The sequence below is a fragment of the Phoca vitulina genome, unplaced genomic scaffold (genome assembly GCF_004348235.1).
Source record: "Phoca vitulina isolate PV1807 unplaced genomic scaffold, GSC_HSeal_1.0 scaffold35, whole genome shotgun sequence".
Classification (NCBI taxonomy): domain Eukaryota; kingdom Metazoa; phylum Chordata; class Mammalia; order Carnivora; family Phocidae; genus Phoca; species Phoca vitulina.
In genome coordinates this window covers 19,036,169-19,054,911 of record NW_022589738.1, presented here as the reverse complement: position 1 = coordinate 19,054,911, position 18,743 = coordinate 19,036,169, and positions in this window count along the sequence as shown.

Sequence of the window (18,743 nt, the reverse complement as noted above, 5' to 3'; positions counted from 1 at the left end):
AGACAGATAACAAATGTAAAGAACAAATAACAATTTTGAATAATGCTAATCGCTAGATCACTAAGTAAAATGTATAATAAATGTGAAGGAGAAAAATGACGCAGGAAAGGGTAAATGTGTGTGTGTGTGTGTGTGTGTGTGTGTGTGTGTGTGAATGTGTGAATTTTAGCTAGAGTGGCCAGGAAAAAAGCCTCACTGAGATGACATTTGAAAAAGACCTAAAGGAAATGTCTAACGGAAGAGAGAACTTTGAAACAAGAGCCATGATCACGACAGTCATAGTGATTAAGGGCACAGATTCTTGAGCCAGACTGCTTGGGTTCAAATCACAGCCCCCTCCCCAAATGTGTGACCTTCTGTTCCCCTTTTACTCGCCTTTTAAAAAAAGATTTTGTTTATTTATTTGAGAGAGAGCAAAATAGAGTACGACCTGGGGGCGGGGCAGAGGGAGAGAGAGAAGCAGACTCCCCGCTGAGCAGGGAGCCCAACGTGGGGCTCGATCCCAGGACCCTGGGATCATGATCCGAGCCAAAGGCAGACGCTTAACAGACTGAGCCACCCAGGCGCCCCCCACCCCCCTTTTTACTCTTCTATCAACATGGGCTAATGACATTAACTCCCTCCTAAGGATATTGAGAGGGTTAATTTGAGAGTGCTTTTATAACATTGCCTGATACAGTTTAGATGTTTGTAAATATTGGTGGAATGAATGAATCTTTATTCACATTAATGTGGTGACCATGGACGTTTTTAAATAAGTGCCCTAAAAAAATGAAATCGTGGTAATTATGGTTTGGGGGAATGTTTAGATTGTGGACTCGAAATAGACGTGGTTTCGGAATCTCTAGCAGTCACTTCTGGGAGGTTTGGGGTCTGGCATGGAAGGTGGCATTTTCTGAAGACGAGGTTTGAAAAATGACTTAGGCCAGGGCGCCTGGGTGGCTCAGTCGTTAAGCAGCTGCCTTCGGCTCAGGTCATGATCTCAGAGTCCTGGGATCGAGTCCCACATCGGGCTCCCTGCTCAGCGGGAAGCCTGCTTCTCCCTCTCCCTCTCCCCCTGCTTGTGTTCCTGCTCTCGCTGTCTCTGTCTCTGTCAAATAAATAAATAAAATCTTAAAAAAAAAAAAGAAAAATGATTTAGGCCAGTCAGGGCCTTTAGCAGTAGTTGTCGGAAAAGTGGCAGGATTCTTGGAGTCAGTCATCTCAAAGGTAGAGAGGGTGTGGGGAACTCTGCCTGGGTCAGAATGAGGATCCAGGGTCTCAGCTGAAGTTTGGGAAAAGAGGAGCCATTGATGGAGGCTATGAGGTGTCAAGGACAGGTACACCTCTGGGGGCCTTGAAATCCTTAGTCTTGTCTTTTTATTCTCTTTCCAACTCCCTCCCCTCCTTCACGTCTTTGCTAAAGATCAGCTTCTCAGAGATGACTCCCCTTATTTAAAATCTTAATCCCCAGGGAGCCTGGACGGCTCAGTCAGTTAAGCAGCTGCCTTTGGCTCAGGTCATGATCCCAGGGTCCTGGGATCGAGCCCCGCATCGGGCTCCCTGCTCAGCAGGAAGCCTGCCTCTCCCCCTCCCACTCCCCCTGCTTGTGTTCCCTCTCTCGCTGTGTCTCTCTCTGTCAAATAAATAATAAAATCTTAATCCCCCTTGCTGTTCATTCTCTACCTTTATTATTGAGCCCCCCCAACCCACAGCACACACAAAGTGAATTGGGTGTGTTGTCCTTTTAACTGTAGTCATGCTACCAAAAAATAAACAAAAATAAACTAGGCTGTTAATGAGAGAGAAGGAGGAGGAGAAGGAAGGGAGGAGGTAGAAAGAGGAGAGAGGGAGGAAGGTTGGGAGGGGAGGAGGAAGGCAATCTTCAAAAACCCTAAACCCATCAGGATGAGACAGAACAGGTTGTTTGGGTCTGGATCACGGGGCTCTGAATGTCATACCGAGGTGTGGCGCGTACGCGCATGTGGATTTGAACAGATTCCATCTAAATGAAAAAAACTCTCCAAGCCCACTTTTAAGCCCCTGCTTCTGCCGAGATTCTAAATCACATCGACCTTTGGGCCATCATTCTTCTCACCTGGAATCTGCTTTCTCCCTTTTCCAGAAAAATTCCACTTGCCCTACAGACGTGGCCTCTCTGGGGGGAAACTTTTTTTTGGAAAAGAAAAAAAACAACAACACAAAACAAGCTCAGAGGGGTCAGTTTGGGATCTGAAAAAGACTTTTGATTAATAAAACGTACCATTTTTAGCTTAAAGTCTATTTTGTCTGGTATAAATATAGCTACACCTGCTTTTTATGGCTTACCATTTGCTTGAAATACCTTTTACCATGCCTTCACCCTCAGTCTATGTGTGTCCTTAAGGCTAAAGTGAGTTTCTTGTAGACAGTGCGTTGTTAGGTCTTGTTTGTTTGTTTGTTTTTAATCAATTCAGCCATTTAATGTCTTTTGATTGGAAAATTTAATTTATTTACATTTAAGGTAATATTGATAGGTAAGGATTTACTATTGCCATTTTGTTCATCGTTTTCTGGCTCTTTTGTAGATCTGTTGTTCCTTGTTTCTTATCCTACAGGCTTTTTTGGTGCTTTGCTGTCTTGGTATCAGTATGCTTTGACTTCTTTATCATGTTCTTTCTTGTAATTACTATAGGTTTTTCCCTTGTGGTTACCATGAGGCTTACATAAAGTATCTTCAAATTATAACAACACCGTATTAGAAGCTGGTAGAAACCTAACTTCAGTAGCAGTCCTAAACTTTACACTTTTACTTCTCCCCCTCCCAATTTAGGTTATCGATGTTACAGTTTACATATTTTATATATTGTATGACCAATAACAGGTTATAACAGTTATGACTTTTTACGTTTGTTTTTTTAACTTAAAAAAAAGATTTTATTTATTCATTTGTCAGAGAGAGAGAGAGAGAGCACAAGCAGGGGGAGCGGCAGGCAGAGGGAGAAGCAGGCTCCTGCTGAGCCGGGAGCCTGATGCAGGACCCGATCCCAGGAATGCCAGGACCTCAGGATCATGACCTGAGCCTAAAGCAGACGCTTAACCGACTGAGCCACCCAGGCATCCCTGTTTTTTCACTTTTAAACTAGAGTTGGAAGCTAATTACAGTACCACCATTACCATATTACAAAATCATACAGGAAACACAATTACACAAAGTGTAAATATATACATATATATTTAAAAATCACACACACGCACACACGCGGGTAAAATTTCCTGTACTGGGGCGCCTGGGTGGCTCAGTTGGTTAGGCCACTGCCTTCGGCTCAGGTCATGATCCTGGAGTCCCGGGATCGAGTCCCGCATCGGGCTCCCTGCTCGGCGGGGAGTCTGCTTCTCTCTCTGACCCTAACCCCTCTCATGTGCTCTCTCTCAAATAAATAAATAAAAATCTTAAAAAAAAATTTTTTTCCTGTACTGGGATGGAACTCCCGCGGTCTGAATCCAAGTCAATCCCTCTGCGCTAGATGAGAAACCAAGTAGCAGCCCTCCTGAGTTACTCTTCACAAGTGTCTTGGACCTGCCCCCCCAGGCCTTCGCGTTCCTTAGCGTGGGGGCTGCGCAGACTCCTCGCCCCACTGCGCACTTACGACACTGTCTCACTGTCTCCCTTCCCGGGGACCGAACCCGACACCTTAGGGGACCAGCCGAGAAGCTGGGCTGGGCCCAAGGCCTCTTTGCAGGCCCGCCTGTCTGTATGCCATTAGGTGTTCAGGAAGAGGCGGAGCCGGCTGTGACCGCTCGGTGGGCCGGTGGCGGCCCTCGGGTTAATCAGCTGTTCATCAGAGCAGCTAGGACACCTTTAGAGGGTGGGCTCTCCGGCTGAAAGGGCAGCGGGCAGCCAATCAAGAGTTCTGGTTCCCGAGTCGCTGAGTGTGCTGAGCGAGACGGCAGAAAGCTGATTGACCCGCCGGCCTGTCCACGAGCGCGGGATCCCGATCCGCGGCTCTTCCGCGGCCAGGGGGCGGGAGTGGGAACTTGATTGATAGCCTTTTCAACCAGTGAGAACGTCTGAGCCCGGCTGCCCTTAAGTAGCACGGGTCTTTTGGCCGTCCAGGGGAACGTCTTGCTTTGACTGACACTCGTATCACCCAATAAGTATGTCTGCTTCAGCTGGGGGCGGGTCGACTGGTTCGCAGAAAAGGCGGGGTCTTGGACTTGACCGACCTAGGTTGGCTTAACGAGGAAACCTCAATTCCACGAGGAGTGTCCTCCCCTTATCTGTTTTTGAGAAGACTTATGATACTTTTAAAAAGCTTGAAAATCACAGCTTTAGAGCAATTTAGCTTTCCCATGCTGCTCAGAAACGGCAGTCTCACTACTAGACCTGTGAAAAAGAGCACCCCTTAGGGAAGGTGGGCTAAGAGGTGGGGACAGGAAATAGAAGTGGTTCTCAGAAGCAGCTTCACGGCAGTTGGCATAAAATTGGAACTCGATTTGAGGTTTTAGGGCCTGAGAGACTGTGTGGGGCAGGTCTTGTCTGATAGAGGGTGTCTGGTGTGATTGATGGGGGCTCGGGGGCAATGATGGGGGCCTGTGGGGATCAGTAATGGATGGTTAGTGGTTGAGGTCAGTCTGGGTCACCCGTGTGGACGCCCACAGTAAGGGCCTGTTCTCTGATGAGACCGACTGGAATCAAGTGGTTGACGGCGCCGGGGCTGCCCCAAACGCTGCCATTACCCCCTGGACATGACAGTGCATCCATCATCAGAGACTGGACACAAAGTTAAAGACTATGTTTCTGATGCAGACCATTTGCAGTCTTGACAGTGGTGTACCTTTTGTTACAAAGGCCACCCCACAATGGGTCAAGAGTCGACGTATTTGATAGACATCCCAAGCTCCCTACCATTGGCAGATAGCTGATGACCATTGAACAGCCTCCTCAAAAATGGACTCAGAAGAATCTCAGACTACCCCTCTCACCTCCTCTTGGTCCACACACCTTAGTAAGGCAGATTGATCACTGAAGGTGGCTATCACCAAAAAGGGATCATCTCCTATTGGATACCTCCTAGATGATGATCAGAACAAAAGGTGGGGGGGGGGTCTTAGAGACCTAGTTTGAAAATCAGAGACTCTGCTCTGCCATTCTTGGACACCATCTTTCTTCCTCCTCATGGCAAACCCAGGCTATCCTGGTTGGTAACCATCTGGGTGGCAGCTCAGCCCAAAAGAGGCCTAGGAGATTCAAACTTCTTTCTGGTTCAGTCACCTGGATTCTCTTGTTGGATGGACACGGTGCTAGATCATAAGGATGAGGATCACATGATTGAGTACATGCTCCCTGAGTTCCCCTACAGTGACCCCCAGTGGCCAAGATAGAAGACATAAAAAACAAAACAAAACAAAAAAAACACAACAAAATCCTGTAAATTTTGTAAAAATGCCTTTGGTCTTTTTGCACCTGACCCTTCTGGATGAAAGATCTGGGTCCAAGCAGGAGATGATTGGATAAAAGTGAAGTTACAGGCACTGGGATAGGACACACTGATTTCCTGGCAGTGCAAGGAGAGGACTCGGGGAGCACGTGGGTTAGCCTCTGAGAGGTGTGAGGTGAGGAGACGATTAATCCTCTCTTGGTCCCCCTTGATCAAGCCCTGAAACCTGGAGAAACAGTCACACGGTCTCCCGGAGTCAAGCAGCAGACGCAGCTGGCAATCTGACCTCCTGCTCGGTCTGTCATCACTTCCTCGGGATGACAAAAACAGAAAAACTCATGTGAACATGGCCAGGCCTAAACTATTCTGCTGCGTCTGATGTATCAATGTCAGCTCCTGAATCTCCCTCATCCCTACACACACACACACACACACACACACGGGCCAACATGGCCTTGTTTAGATCTGACTGATACAAATTCATTCTCTTCTCCTGCTACCTGAATGGCCTCAGATGATGCCAGAGCTCAGCAAATTGGCTCCAGGCCCTCGATGCCACCACCCATGGGACTTAACCAAACCAATGGAATGGTGTTTTCCAATCAAGGCTAACAACAAATCCTAAACCGGAATAAACTGTGCCCTTTGGGTTATAGATTTGTATTTGGGGGGGAAGAATGGGGAACAGACTATCTTTCCATTGGGGATGGAGTTGGCTTTTGAACCCATGTAGTCCCTACAATCATTGACAGTGACACCAAACACCAGCAAATCAGCCTAAACTCCTCCGTGTGGGTTGCAGGATAATAGCCTGGCCGTACGTAGACTACTTCCTGGATGTCTAAGAATACAAGGCCCTGACCGCTCATTACCTTGGCCATTTCTCAGGATTGTGTTGACAGCGAACAACCTGGCGGGATGAGGTAATGTCTCCCTCCGGGACAAAGAGCAGGCGGATTCTCCAAGCTCAGCGTTTCTTGGCTGTACCGGAAACCCACTGCATGGGGAGCATCCACCATGACCCCCCCGCATCACCCCTTCGAGACTTGGAGGACATGGAGTGCCAGCATCCTGCTGTGCCCTGAGGAGAAAGTCCTCCGTAAAATCCCCACGAGTCTCGTGCCTTCTGTCAGCAGCTATAAAACTTGTTAGCTTCCCAGAGGGTCAAGTCTCAGACCCTGACAGTCAAGACTTGAGGGATTTCTTTTTTTTTTTCTGTGTGTTCTGACGTGCCCTACAGTTTGGCCGTTGGCAGTTTTGGAAGGTCAGCTGTCGGTGGTATCAGGGACGTGGCCCTAAGGATTTGAGTTCCTGAGGTAGTTAGTGGTTGGAGGCCTGTGAGGCGGCTGCTGAGGATCTGTGGCCGTCAGTCCCTGGGAGAGGGGCCGTGGTGCTGGTGCTTATGTGGGCCCGATTTGGGGTTTGTTTCCTGAATTCGGTTTTTTCTTCCTTTGCTTCTACACAGAACACTTCACTTCTTTTTTTTTTTTTTTTTTTAAAGATTTTATTTATTTATTTGACACAGAGAGAGACAGCGACAGAGGGAACACAAGCAGGGGGAGTGGGAGAGGGAGAAGCAGGCTTCCCGCCGAGCAGGGAGCCCGATGCGGGGCTCGATCCCAGGACCCTGGGATCATGACCTGAGCCGAAGGCAATCGCCTAACCGACTGAGCCACCCAGGCGCCCCAGAACACTTCACTTCTGACACAGCTGGTCACCAGAGGTGTGGAGGTTTCTCTCCACATCCAGCAATTCTCTGTGACACCAGGTGGGCGTCCTGCGATCGAACTCAATTCCGACACCATCTACCTGGAGATGGCGTCAGATCCCCCAGGTTAATGGCTCAGTCCCACAAGACCGCCTCCTTGCCCGCCTTAGATGCCACCTGCAAGTCGTAGGTCCCCAGGTTACCCCCAGAAGTTGTGGCTACAAATCAGAAGTTTCCACGACCCCTTCCTCAGGTTCGATTAATTTGCCAGAGCGACTCACAGAACTCAGGGAGGCACTTACTTATATTTATCTGTTTATGAAAGGACATGATGAAGGATACAGATGAACAGCCAGATGAAGAGATATATAGGGCAAGGTCTGGGAGGGTCTCGAGCACAGGAGTTTCTGTCCCTGTGGAGTTGGGGTGCGTCACCCTTCCAGTATGTGGATGCACTCACCCCCCTGCAAGCTCCCTGAACCCCATGCTACTGGGATTTTGATGGAGGCTTCCTCATGTAGGCATGATTGGTCATTAACTCTGTTTCCAGTCCTCTCCCTTCTCTGGAGAAGTGGGGGAAGGCGGGGCTGAAAATCCCAGGCTCCTAATCATGGCTTGGTCTTTCTGGTGACCAGCCCCACCCAGGAGCTCAACTAGAGTCACCTCATTAGAACAAAAGATGCTCCTAGTGTTCTATTTTTTTAAGTTTTATTTATTTAAGTTATTTATTTAAGTCATCTCTACACCCAAAGTAGACCTCGAATTCATGACCCCAAGATCAAGAGTCACATGCTTTTCTGACTGAGCCAGCCAGGTGCCCCGCTCTTAATGTTCTTATCACTTAGGAATTTACAAGGGTTTCAGGAGCCCTGTGTCAGGAACAAGGGTCAGAGGCAAATATTAGAACAAGAGATGCTCTTGTGCTTTTATCACTTAGGAGATTCAAGGGTTTTAGGAGCTCCATGTGAGGAACCAGGGGGCAGAGACCAATATATATATTTTCTATTATCTCATGCCAGCATGGTTTGACTTTGGTTACATTTCTTACTCCTTCTGAGCCTCAGTTTCCTTATCTATAAAATGGAGGTAATATAGGGCGCCTGGGTGGCTCAGTCGTTAAGCGTCTGCCTTCGGCTCAGGTCATGATCCCAGGGTCCTGGGATCGAGCCCTGCATCGGGCTCCCTGCTTGGCGGGGATCCTGCTTCTCCCTCTCCCTCTGCCTGCAGCTCCCCCTGCTTGTTCTCTCTGTCTCTCTCAAATAAATAAATAAAATCTTAAAAAAAAAATAAAATGGAGGTAATATAGCATATAATATATATAGTATATAATATGTATAATATCTTAATATTATTGTGGAAAATCCTCAGCATCGCCAGGGTGTAAGGCCATGCACAATTTGGGGGGGAAAGGATGGTAATACACTGGGGTACACCACTCTGAATTCAGGACTTGGAGGATGGGGGTGGGGGGGGACACTGTGGAGAGGGCGTGGCTTTTGGTGAAGCAGGTCTGTAGCATATTGCAGGGTGCAAAAAAAAAAAATCTGATCTCCATGTGTCTTATCAGCTTCAGCGGTTTGGCTCAGAGAAAGGCCAGCATGGTCATCGTCCAGATACAGATCTCTTGGTTGTTAGCCCAGGTAGGTATCCGGGAAGTTTTAAATTTTGTTAGCTTAGAAAGGAGGCCGTGTAGTTTCCTGAGGGTGTACATTGAAATATCCAGGAGCTCTGTTTTAAGTATCCTTAACATTGTCACCCTGCAGCCTGAGCTCTTGACCTGAGCCTCACAAACCTACTTCTCTATGATCACTGACCCTACAGACCACTGATCCCTTATACCCTTTCTTTCCTGCTCTTACTGAATTGGCTAGAATTTTCAGTACAATGGTGGAGAGAAACATTGATAGTAGAACACTTGCAGGGTTTTTACGATTTCATTTAAAGGGAAATCTTTCAACATTTCCCACTGAGAATAATGTTTTGTTTTTTTTTGAAGACTTTATTTTTTGACAGAGAGACAGTGAGAGAGGGAACACAAGCAGGGGGAGTGGGAGAGGGAGAAGCAGGCCTCCAGCTGAACAGGGAGCTCGACGCGGGGCTCAATCCCAGGACCCCGGGATCATGACCTGAGCCAAAGGCAGACACTTAATGACTGAGCCACCTGGGCGCCCCAAGAGAATAATGTTTTTTTTTGTAGAGATCCTTACCAGGTTATAGAAGTTCCCATTTCTTCCTACTTTGTTAAGTTTTTTTAAAAAATTTTATTTATTTGAGAGAGAGAGAGCATGAGTAGGGGGGAGGGACAGAGGGAAAGGGAGAAGCAGGCTCCCCGCTGAGCAGGATGTGGGCCTCCATCCCAGGACCTTGGGATCATGACCCAAGCCGAAGGCAGACGCTTAACATCTGAGCCACCCAGATGCCCCTACTTTGCTAAGTTTTTAAAAAAATTATAGATGGCTGCTAAAATGTGTCAGATACTTTTTCTATGTCTTTCTTGGCAATCATGAGTTTTCTCTTTTAATCTGTAAATACGGTAAGTTACATTGTTCAATTTTCCAATAATAAACCAACATTGTACTCCAGGGATAAACCCATCTTGTCATGATACTTTATCCTTTTTACATATTGCTAGTATTTCGTTTAGGATTTTTGCATCTATATTCCCGAATGAGATAAACCTGAAATTTTTGTTGTTGTTCATTATGCTGTTATGGGTTGAACTGTGCTCCTGCGGAAAAGATGTTGAAGTCCTAACCCCCAGTACCTCAGAGTGTGACCTAATGTGGAAATAGTGTCACTGCACATGGGATTAGTTAGGATGAGGTCATATTGCTGTAAGGCGGGCCCTTAGTCCTTATAAGAAGACGGCCAGGGGCGCCTGGCTGGCTCAGTCAGGGAAGTGCGCAACTCTTGATCTTGGGGGCATGAGTTCGAGCCCCACATTGGGCGAAGAGTTTACGTAATAAAAAAAAATTAAGGGGCGCCTGGGTGACTCGGTTGGTTAAGGGGCTGACTCTTGATTTCGGCTTAGGCCATGATCTCAGGGTCCTGGGATCGAGCTTCGCATCAGGCTCTGTGCTCACTGGGGAGTCTGCTTATGGATTCTCTCTCTCCTCTCTCCCTCTGCCCCTCCTCCTGCTTGCTTGCTCTCTTTAAAATAAATCCTTAAAAAAAAAAAAAGAAGACATGTGAAGACAGGGGGACACAGGGAGAATGCTATGTGGTAACAAGGCAGAGGGTCGAGTTATGCATCTGGAATCAGGGAGCGCCAAAGATTGCTGGCAAACTGCCAGAAACTAGGAAGAGGCAAGGGAGGGGTCACCTTTAGGCTCCAGAGGGAGCGTGGCCCTGCCAACACATTTATTGCAGACTTCCAGGCTCCAGAAATGTGAAGCGATAAAGTTCTGTTGTTTTAAGCCCCCCAGTTTGTGGCGTTCTGTTAGGGCAGCCCTAGGAAACAAACATGCTATCTTCATAAACTGGACTGGGGATCTTACCCTTTTGTTTCTATTCTCTGAAAGAGTTTATGTAGCCTCAAATGAACTGCTTTTTGAATGCATTGCACAACTTGAACTTCAAGCCATGCGGGCTTACTGTTTTCCTCGTGGGAAGATATTTCTTGAATATGAAATCAACTTCTAGTCACCTGCTATATATCCTCAGCACTGAAGGCGGGCAGAGCCCTTGCCCTTCCAGCGTTCCTAGAGATGGAAAAAAGTATTCTGGAGAAACATATATGCATTTTTCATATTCCATTGGTAATAGCCACTAGGCAAGTAGATATACATAGTGAAATGATTACTACAGTCAAGCCAATTAACAGATCTATTTTCTCACATAGTTACCTTTGTGTGTGTGTGTATTAAGAACCCCTGAAATCTACTCTCTTAGTAAATTTCCAGTATACAATACAGTATTATTAACTATAATCACCATGCTGTATGTTAGATCGCTAGAACTTGTTCATCGTACATAACTGCAAATTTGTAAACTTTGACCGACATCTTCTCATTTCCCCTACCTTCCTTACCTCCCCAGGGTCACCCCTGGTAACCACTGTTCTCCTCTCTGTTTCTATGGATTCAACTTTTTGAGATTCCTCACTTAAGCAAGATCACTAATCATTTTTCTTTCTGTCTTTGGCGTATTTCACTTAGCATAACGTCCTTTAGGTTTATTCCTACTGTCGCAAATGGCAGGATCTTCTTCTTTAAGGTGGAATAATATTCCATTGTATATATACCACATCTTTATCCATTCATCTATTGATGGACACTTGGGTTGCTTCCATATCTTGGCTATTGTAAATAATGCTGCAATAAACATAGGGGTGCGGATATCTGTTTGAATTCATGCTTTTGTTTTCTTTGGGTAAATACTCAGTAGTGGAATTACTGGATCATATGGTAATTTTATTTTTAATTTTCTGAAGAACCTTCATACTGTTTTCCACAGTGGCTGCGCCAATTTGCATTCCCACCAACAGTGCATGAAGGTTCCTTTTTCTCCACATCCTCACCAATACTTGCTATTTCTTATGCTTTTCATTTTAACCATTCTGACAGGTGTAAAGTTGCTATCTCACTGTGGTTTTAATTTGCATTTCCCTGACGATGAGTGATGTTGAGCATCTTTTCATGTCCTACAAATAGGATCTTGTCATCCAAAAACAGATAATTTTATTTTTTTTAAAGATTTGATTTATTTATTTGACAGAGAGAGACACAGCAAGAGAGGGAACACAAGCAGGGGGAGTGGGAGAGGGAGAAGCAGGCTTCCCGTTGAGCAGGGAGCCTGATGCGGGGTTCGATCCCAGGACTCTGGGACCATGACCTGAGCTGAAGGCAGACACTTAATGACTGAGCCACCCAGGTGCCCCAAAACTGAGATAATTTTAGTTCTTCCTTTCTGATTTGGGTGCCTTTTATTTTCTTTTATTGTCTGATTTCTCTTGTTAGGACTTCCAGTGCTATGTTGAATAGAAGTGGTGAGAGTGGGCAGGCTTGCCTTGTACTGGATCTTAGAGGAAAAGCTCTCAGATTTTCACCATTAATTATAATGCTAGCTGTGGGATTTTCAGAAATGTGCTTTATTGTGTTGAGGTAAGTTTCTGCTATACCTATTTTGTTAAGGTGTTTTGTTTTTTTTAAAATCATGAATGGATGTTGATCTTTGTCAAATGCTTTTTCTGCATCTATTGAGATGATCATTGGTTTTTATCTTTCATTCTGTTAATGTGGTGCATGAAATTGATTGATTGGCATAGGTTAATCATAAGCTAGCATCCCAGGGATAAATCCTACATGGTTGTGTTGTATTATTTTTTAAGATTATTTATTTATTTATTTATTTATTTATTTATTTATTTATTTTTGAGAGAGAGCAAGAATGAGCAGGCAGGAGGGGCAGAGGGAGAAGCAGACTCCCTGCTGAGCAGGGAGCCCGATGTGGCACTCGATCCCAGGACCCCAGGATCATGATCTGAGCTGAAGGCAGACGCCCAACTGACTCAGCCACCCAGGCGCCTGGTTGTGTTGTATTATCTTCTTGAACTTCGTTTGGGGATGCATGGGATGCAGTTAAGTTTCTTGGAAATCTTTTTATTCTTCCAGGTCTTGTCTTTATGATTTGTTAGATGGGGTCCTGAAGCAGTCCCAGTCTAGGGCTAATTATTCTCCACAACTACGGGACAAGACCTTCTTAAGGACTCTACTCAATGCCTCATGAATTATGTGTGTTTTTCCAGTCTGGTTGGTGGGAGCAGGTACTATTCTTTTGCCTGTATGAGTGCCAACCACTGCTCCTTCTAATCCTTTCAGATGGTTCTCCCCTTGGCCTCAGGCATTTTCTTCACATGCATGCACTAATCTGTACTCTTCTGAATAATGCACCCTGTGTGGAGGCCCCTGGGGGCTAAGCCAATCTGGCTTCTGGAGTCAAGCTGAGCAAGTCAATTAACCTTCCAAACCGTGGCAACAGAGAACCAACCTTGCAAACCGTGGCAACAGAGAACGGCCAGGACAATGTCAGGTGGCTAAGTGGCTGAAAAGGGTGGAGCTTAGATGAGGTTTCAAATAGTCCCTGTTCCATAGAAGTTACCTCTGAAAGATTTCTTTACCCCTCACATTGGCCTCTGGGGTCATCCCATGGGATTTCACTGCTATTCAACCTCCCCCACGTGATAAACTGGGCCATAAATCCCTGGTAGTTACTGGAAGAGCAGCCGGATGTGGAGTGTGGGGGGCAGGGTGCTGCCTGGGGCTCCAGATCCCTCCAGTTCCTGTAGTGCCCCTCCTGAAAGGCCACTGCACTCACCACGGAGAACCCCAGTGTTGACTTGTGCCACTCTCAACAACTATTTCCTCCCCTGCACAAGAGATGGGGCCATTAAATACCCAGGTTCAGGTGCATGTCCAGCCAACTCTGGTGGGGGAGCAGGTGCTGGTATTTAGGTTTACCTCTTTTCCCCAGTGGACCCTGCCTAAAAGGCCTCCACACCCTTGGTCTTGGCCCCTGAGGTTGTTCCATGCCGATCTCACTGCTCTCCAACCTTCTCTACCCAAGAAATGGGACTGCCAGGTGCCTGAGTCATTATCTAAAGACCAACCAGCCACAGAGGGTAGGAAGGCCCTGCTCAGGGTCTCTTATTGTTCCTGGATTTCCTAGGATCAGTTCTAAAAGGACTCTGTACCCTCTGTGGAAGACTGCCAGTCCCTTCCACCCCTTTCTCCTCTGCATGAGTAATGGTGTCATGAAATGCTCTGTTTGATGTCAGGCCATTAGACAGCTTTGGTGACCACTCGGGAAAGTTGGGACTTCACCTCTGCAGTGAAAATTGGAGATTTCATCTCAGGACTAAGAAGTAGAGGCTTAGATTCTGAAGCTGAAATCAGGACAGCATTTGGAGGAGGAGTAGAGATTTGGTTTCTGGAGGGAGAACTGGGGAACCTAGCTCCTGGTGGCAGAGGTTGGGACTTATCCCCTGGAGGCAGAGTCTTGACTTGATTCCTGGCAGGAGAGGTCAGGACTCACTCTCTGGAGAGAGAGGATGGAACTCAGTATCTGAAGCAAAAAGTAGGAATTAGGCTCTGGAGCTGTTAGTGTGGAGTTACCCTCTGTGGGAGGAGTTGGGGAAGGAATAGTTGGCAGCATAGGTTGGGAGTTGGTATCTGGCAGGAGGAAGACAAGATTTAGTGCCTGGTATGAGGAGTCTGGTGTTGGTGCCTGGCCTGAGGCCCTTGGACTCAATGTCTCATGGGTGCAGGTCAATGTCCAGAACTGTAAAGGGTCTGAGATTTTATTCTACTTGCAAGCTAACAGGCTATCCTGTTTCATGGATACAAGTAGAAGACATGAGACTCCTGGGTCAGAGATAAAGAACTTTACTATTCATAGCAAAAGCAGTAGCCAGAGTGTCAGATGTTTGAGCTGATTCTCCAATGGCTAATACAGGTGGGCCTAGATGCATGCCTGCATACATAGTGAGTTGTGTTATAGGAAGGGAACACTGAATGTGTAAGATCGATTGCTCCTATACTGAGCATTAACAAACCTGCTTTTCATCTGTCAGGACATCTTATTTCATTTATCAAGGGAGCTTGCTACAAACACAATTCTCAGAAATGGCTTGTGTAAAGAATGGTCATGGCCTTGCATTCTTGGCATGCCCAGCAAGAAATGTGCAGGAATCCTCAAGGATGATGGCAGATGGCCTTTGGTATCGCCAACAGGTTGGCCAGATATCTTGATTCACTATCAAGCAGATGTCCTTTTTAGAAGTTTGGTTAACTAGATGGCCATTTGAGCAATTGGCCAGAAAAGACTCAGATAGTGCAGGGGTTTAAGGTTTGTCATGGGGGAGGCTTCCACCAACAGGGACGGGGGCTAGCCTGGGTCCCACAAGGTTGAGTTTCCAGGTTCAGGGGTCCTGCACAGAGGAGAGCCACTCTGGGGGCTTAGGTTCACCTGCAATTCTAGGAGATTCCTTCCTCAAAGTCATCAGAACACTCCTCCTTGGCCCCTGGAGCACCTCAGCAATTCCACCACTCTCTGACTTACCTTGAATTAGAAATGGGCTGGAAGTAACTGAGTTAGGAGGCTAGCCAGCTGTAACATGGGGGATGGGGAATGAGGTCCCCAGTTTTGTGCTTCAGATCATCTTTGGTGTCCTGATGGCCTACAAAAAGGCCTGCTGCACACTCCTTGGAGTCCTGAGAGTAGCCCCATGGCAGCCTTATTGCTCTCTGAACTCCCTTGATTGAGAAATGAGGATAGGAAAGGACCAAGCTAAGATCAGACAACTAGTGGACTGCAGTGAGGTTTGGAGAGGAAGCTGTCCTGGGGCTTCAGATCCACCATGCTCCCTGGAGATCCTCAATGAAAAGGCCTTTGCAGGCTGGGTTTGAGCCCAGGTATTCATAAACAACTTTATGGAGTTGCTTTCCCAGCTCCTGACCTCCATGTACATGAATTGGATCCTGATTAACATATCAAAGACTCAGAGAACTGAGCTAGTGCTAGACCTCTTCCCAGGTCCCAGACTGACCACTGGGTGATACACACATGGGACAGACCCAAATAACACTGCAAAGCCTGTAAAAACAACTGACATTGGAAACACACCCACAGAAGATAGGATGGAACTTTTGGACCAAACCTAACTATGTAGATTGTCTGCTAAAACAAAGGTATCAACATTCTTCATAGGACTTAAATAAGACCTAGAGTTTCATAATGTAATATTCAAAGCATCCAGGATACAATCTAAAATTATTCATCATACAAAGAACAATGAAATGCTCAATTCAAATGGAAAAAGACAATCAACAGGTGCCAAGAGTGAGATGATGCAGATGTTGGAATTATCTGACAAGCACTTTAAAACAGCTATTATATAAAAATGATTGAGCAATCATGAAAATTCTCCAAACAAATATTAAAGTGGAAAGTATTGGAATATAAATGGAAATTTTAGAACTGGAAATGGAAATTTTAGAACTGGAAATGGAAATTTTAGAACTGGAAATGGAAATTTTAGAACTGAAAAATAAAATAACAACAAAAATAACCAGATGGACTCAATAGCAGAGAAAACAGAGAAAGGAGCCAGTGAACTTGAAGATCGATCAAAAGAGCAACAGAGAGAAAAAAATATTGAAAAAAATTTTAACAGAAACTCAGGAACTTGCAGCACAACAGTGAAAAGTCTGATGTTCAAGTCTTCAGAGTCCCAGAAAGAGAAATGTGAGGCAGAAAAAATATTTGAAGAAATAATTGCCCAAACTTCCCAAGTTAGGTGAGAAAACATAAACCTACAGATTCGAGAAGCAGAGCAAACCCCAAACAGGGTAAACCCAAAGAAATACATATCCGGACACATCATAATCAAATTGCTGAAAACTAAAGACAAATACAAAATCTTGAGATCAGCAAGAGAAAAATTACTCATTACCTGTAGGGAAATAATGATTTCAAAGATTGCAGATTTCTCATCAGAATCCATGAAGGCCAGAAGAAAATGGCACATTTTTGAAGTGCCAAGAGGCTGAAAGGAAAGAACTATCACCTGTGAATTCCATATCCAGTGAAAATAGCCTTCAGTGATGAAGGTGAAATAAAGACATTCTCATATGAAGTAAAACTCAGAGAATTCATAGCCAACAGACCTACTCTAAAAAAAGGAAGTTCTTTAAACAATAAAAAGGAGACAGAAAGAAACTTGGAACATCAGGAATGAAGGAAGAACAACAGAAATGGTAAATAGCTTGGTAAAGATAATAGACTATTCTTTTCCTTTTGAGTTCTTCAAAACATGCTTTATGGTTTCTCTAATTTCTCTTTCTACAGTTCCGTTGTTAGTGTATAAGAAAGCAACTGATTTCTGTGCATTGATTTTGTATCCTGCCACATTACTGAATTGTTGGATGAATTCTAGTAATTTGGGGGTGGAGTCTTTTGGGTTTTCCACATAAAGTATCATGTCGTATGCGAAAAGAGAGAGTTTGACTTCTTTTTTGCCAATTTGAATACCTTTTATTTCTTTTTGTTGTCTGATTGCTGTCACTAGGACTTCTAGTACTATGTTGAACAATAGTGGCGAGAGTGGGCATCCTTGACATGTTCCTGATCTTAAGGGAAAGGCTTTCATCCTCCCCATTGAGGATGATATTCGCTGTGGGTTTTTCACAGATGGATTTTATGAACTTGAGGAATGTTCCCCCTATCCCCATACTCTGAAGAGTTTTAATCAGGAAAGGATGTTGTATTTTGTCAAATGCTTTTTCTGCATCAATTGAGAGGACCATATGGTTCTTCTCCCTCCTCTTATTAATGTGTTCTATCACATTGATTGATTTGCGAATGTTGAACCACCCTTGCATCCCGGGGATAAATCCCACTTGGTCGTGGTGGATGAACCTTTTAATGTGTTGTTGGATCCTATTAGCTAGGATTTTGTTGAGGATTTTGGAATCCATATTCATCAGGATATAAGTCTGAAATTCTCCTTTTTGATGGGGTCTTTGCCTGGTTTGGGGATTAAGGTAATGCTGGCCTCATAGAATGAGTTTGGCAGTTTTCCTTCTGTTTCTATTTTTTGAAACAGCTTCAGTAGAATAGGTATTATTTCTTCTTTGAATGTTTGGTAGAATTCCCGAAGGAATCCATCAGGCCCTGGACTCTTGTTTTTTGGGAGGTTTTTGATCACTGCTTCAATCTCGCTAGTGGTTATTGGCCTATTCAGGTTGTCAATTTCTTCCTGTTTCAGTCTTGGCAGCTTATAGGTTTCCAGGAAGGCCTCCATTTCATCCAGATTGCTGTTTATTGGCATATAGTTGTTGATAACAATTTCTAATAATTGTTTCTATTTCCTTGGTATTAGTCGTGATCTCTCCCCTTTCATTCATAATTTTACTAATTTGGGTCCTTTCTCTTTTCTTTTGGTTAAGTCTGGCCAGTGGTTTATCGATCTTATTAATTCTTTCAAAGAACCAACTTCTAGTTTCGTTGATCTGATCTACTGTGTTTCTGGTTTCTAATTCATTGATTTCTGCTCTAATTTTAATTATTTCTCTTCTAATGCGTGGCTTAGGCATCGTTTGTTGCTTTTTCTCTAGTTCTTTAAGGTGTAGCATTAGTTGGTGAATTCGGGATTTTTCTATTTTTTTGAGTGAGGCTTGGATGGCTATAACATAGGCAGTAACCTCTTTGACATCACCCACAGCAACTTCTTTCAAGATACATCTCCAAAAGCTAGTGAAACAAAAGCAAAAATGAACTTTTGGGACTTCGTCAAGATAAAAAGCTTCTGCACATCAAGATAAAAAACAGTCAACAAAACAAAGAGGCAACCCACAGAATGGGAGAAGATATTTGCAAATGACACTACAGATAAAGGGCTGGTATCCAAGATCTATAAAGAACTTCTCAAACTCAACACCCAAAAAACAAATAATCAAGTCAAAAAGTGGGCAGAAGATTTGAAAAGACACTTCTCTGAAGAAGACATACAAATGGCTAACAGACACATGAAAAAATGTTCATCATCATTAGTCATCAGGGAAATTCAAATCAAAACCACACTGAGATACCACCTTACACCACTTAGAATGGCAAAAATGGACAGGGAAAAAAATAAC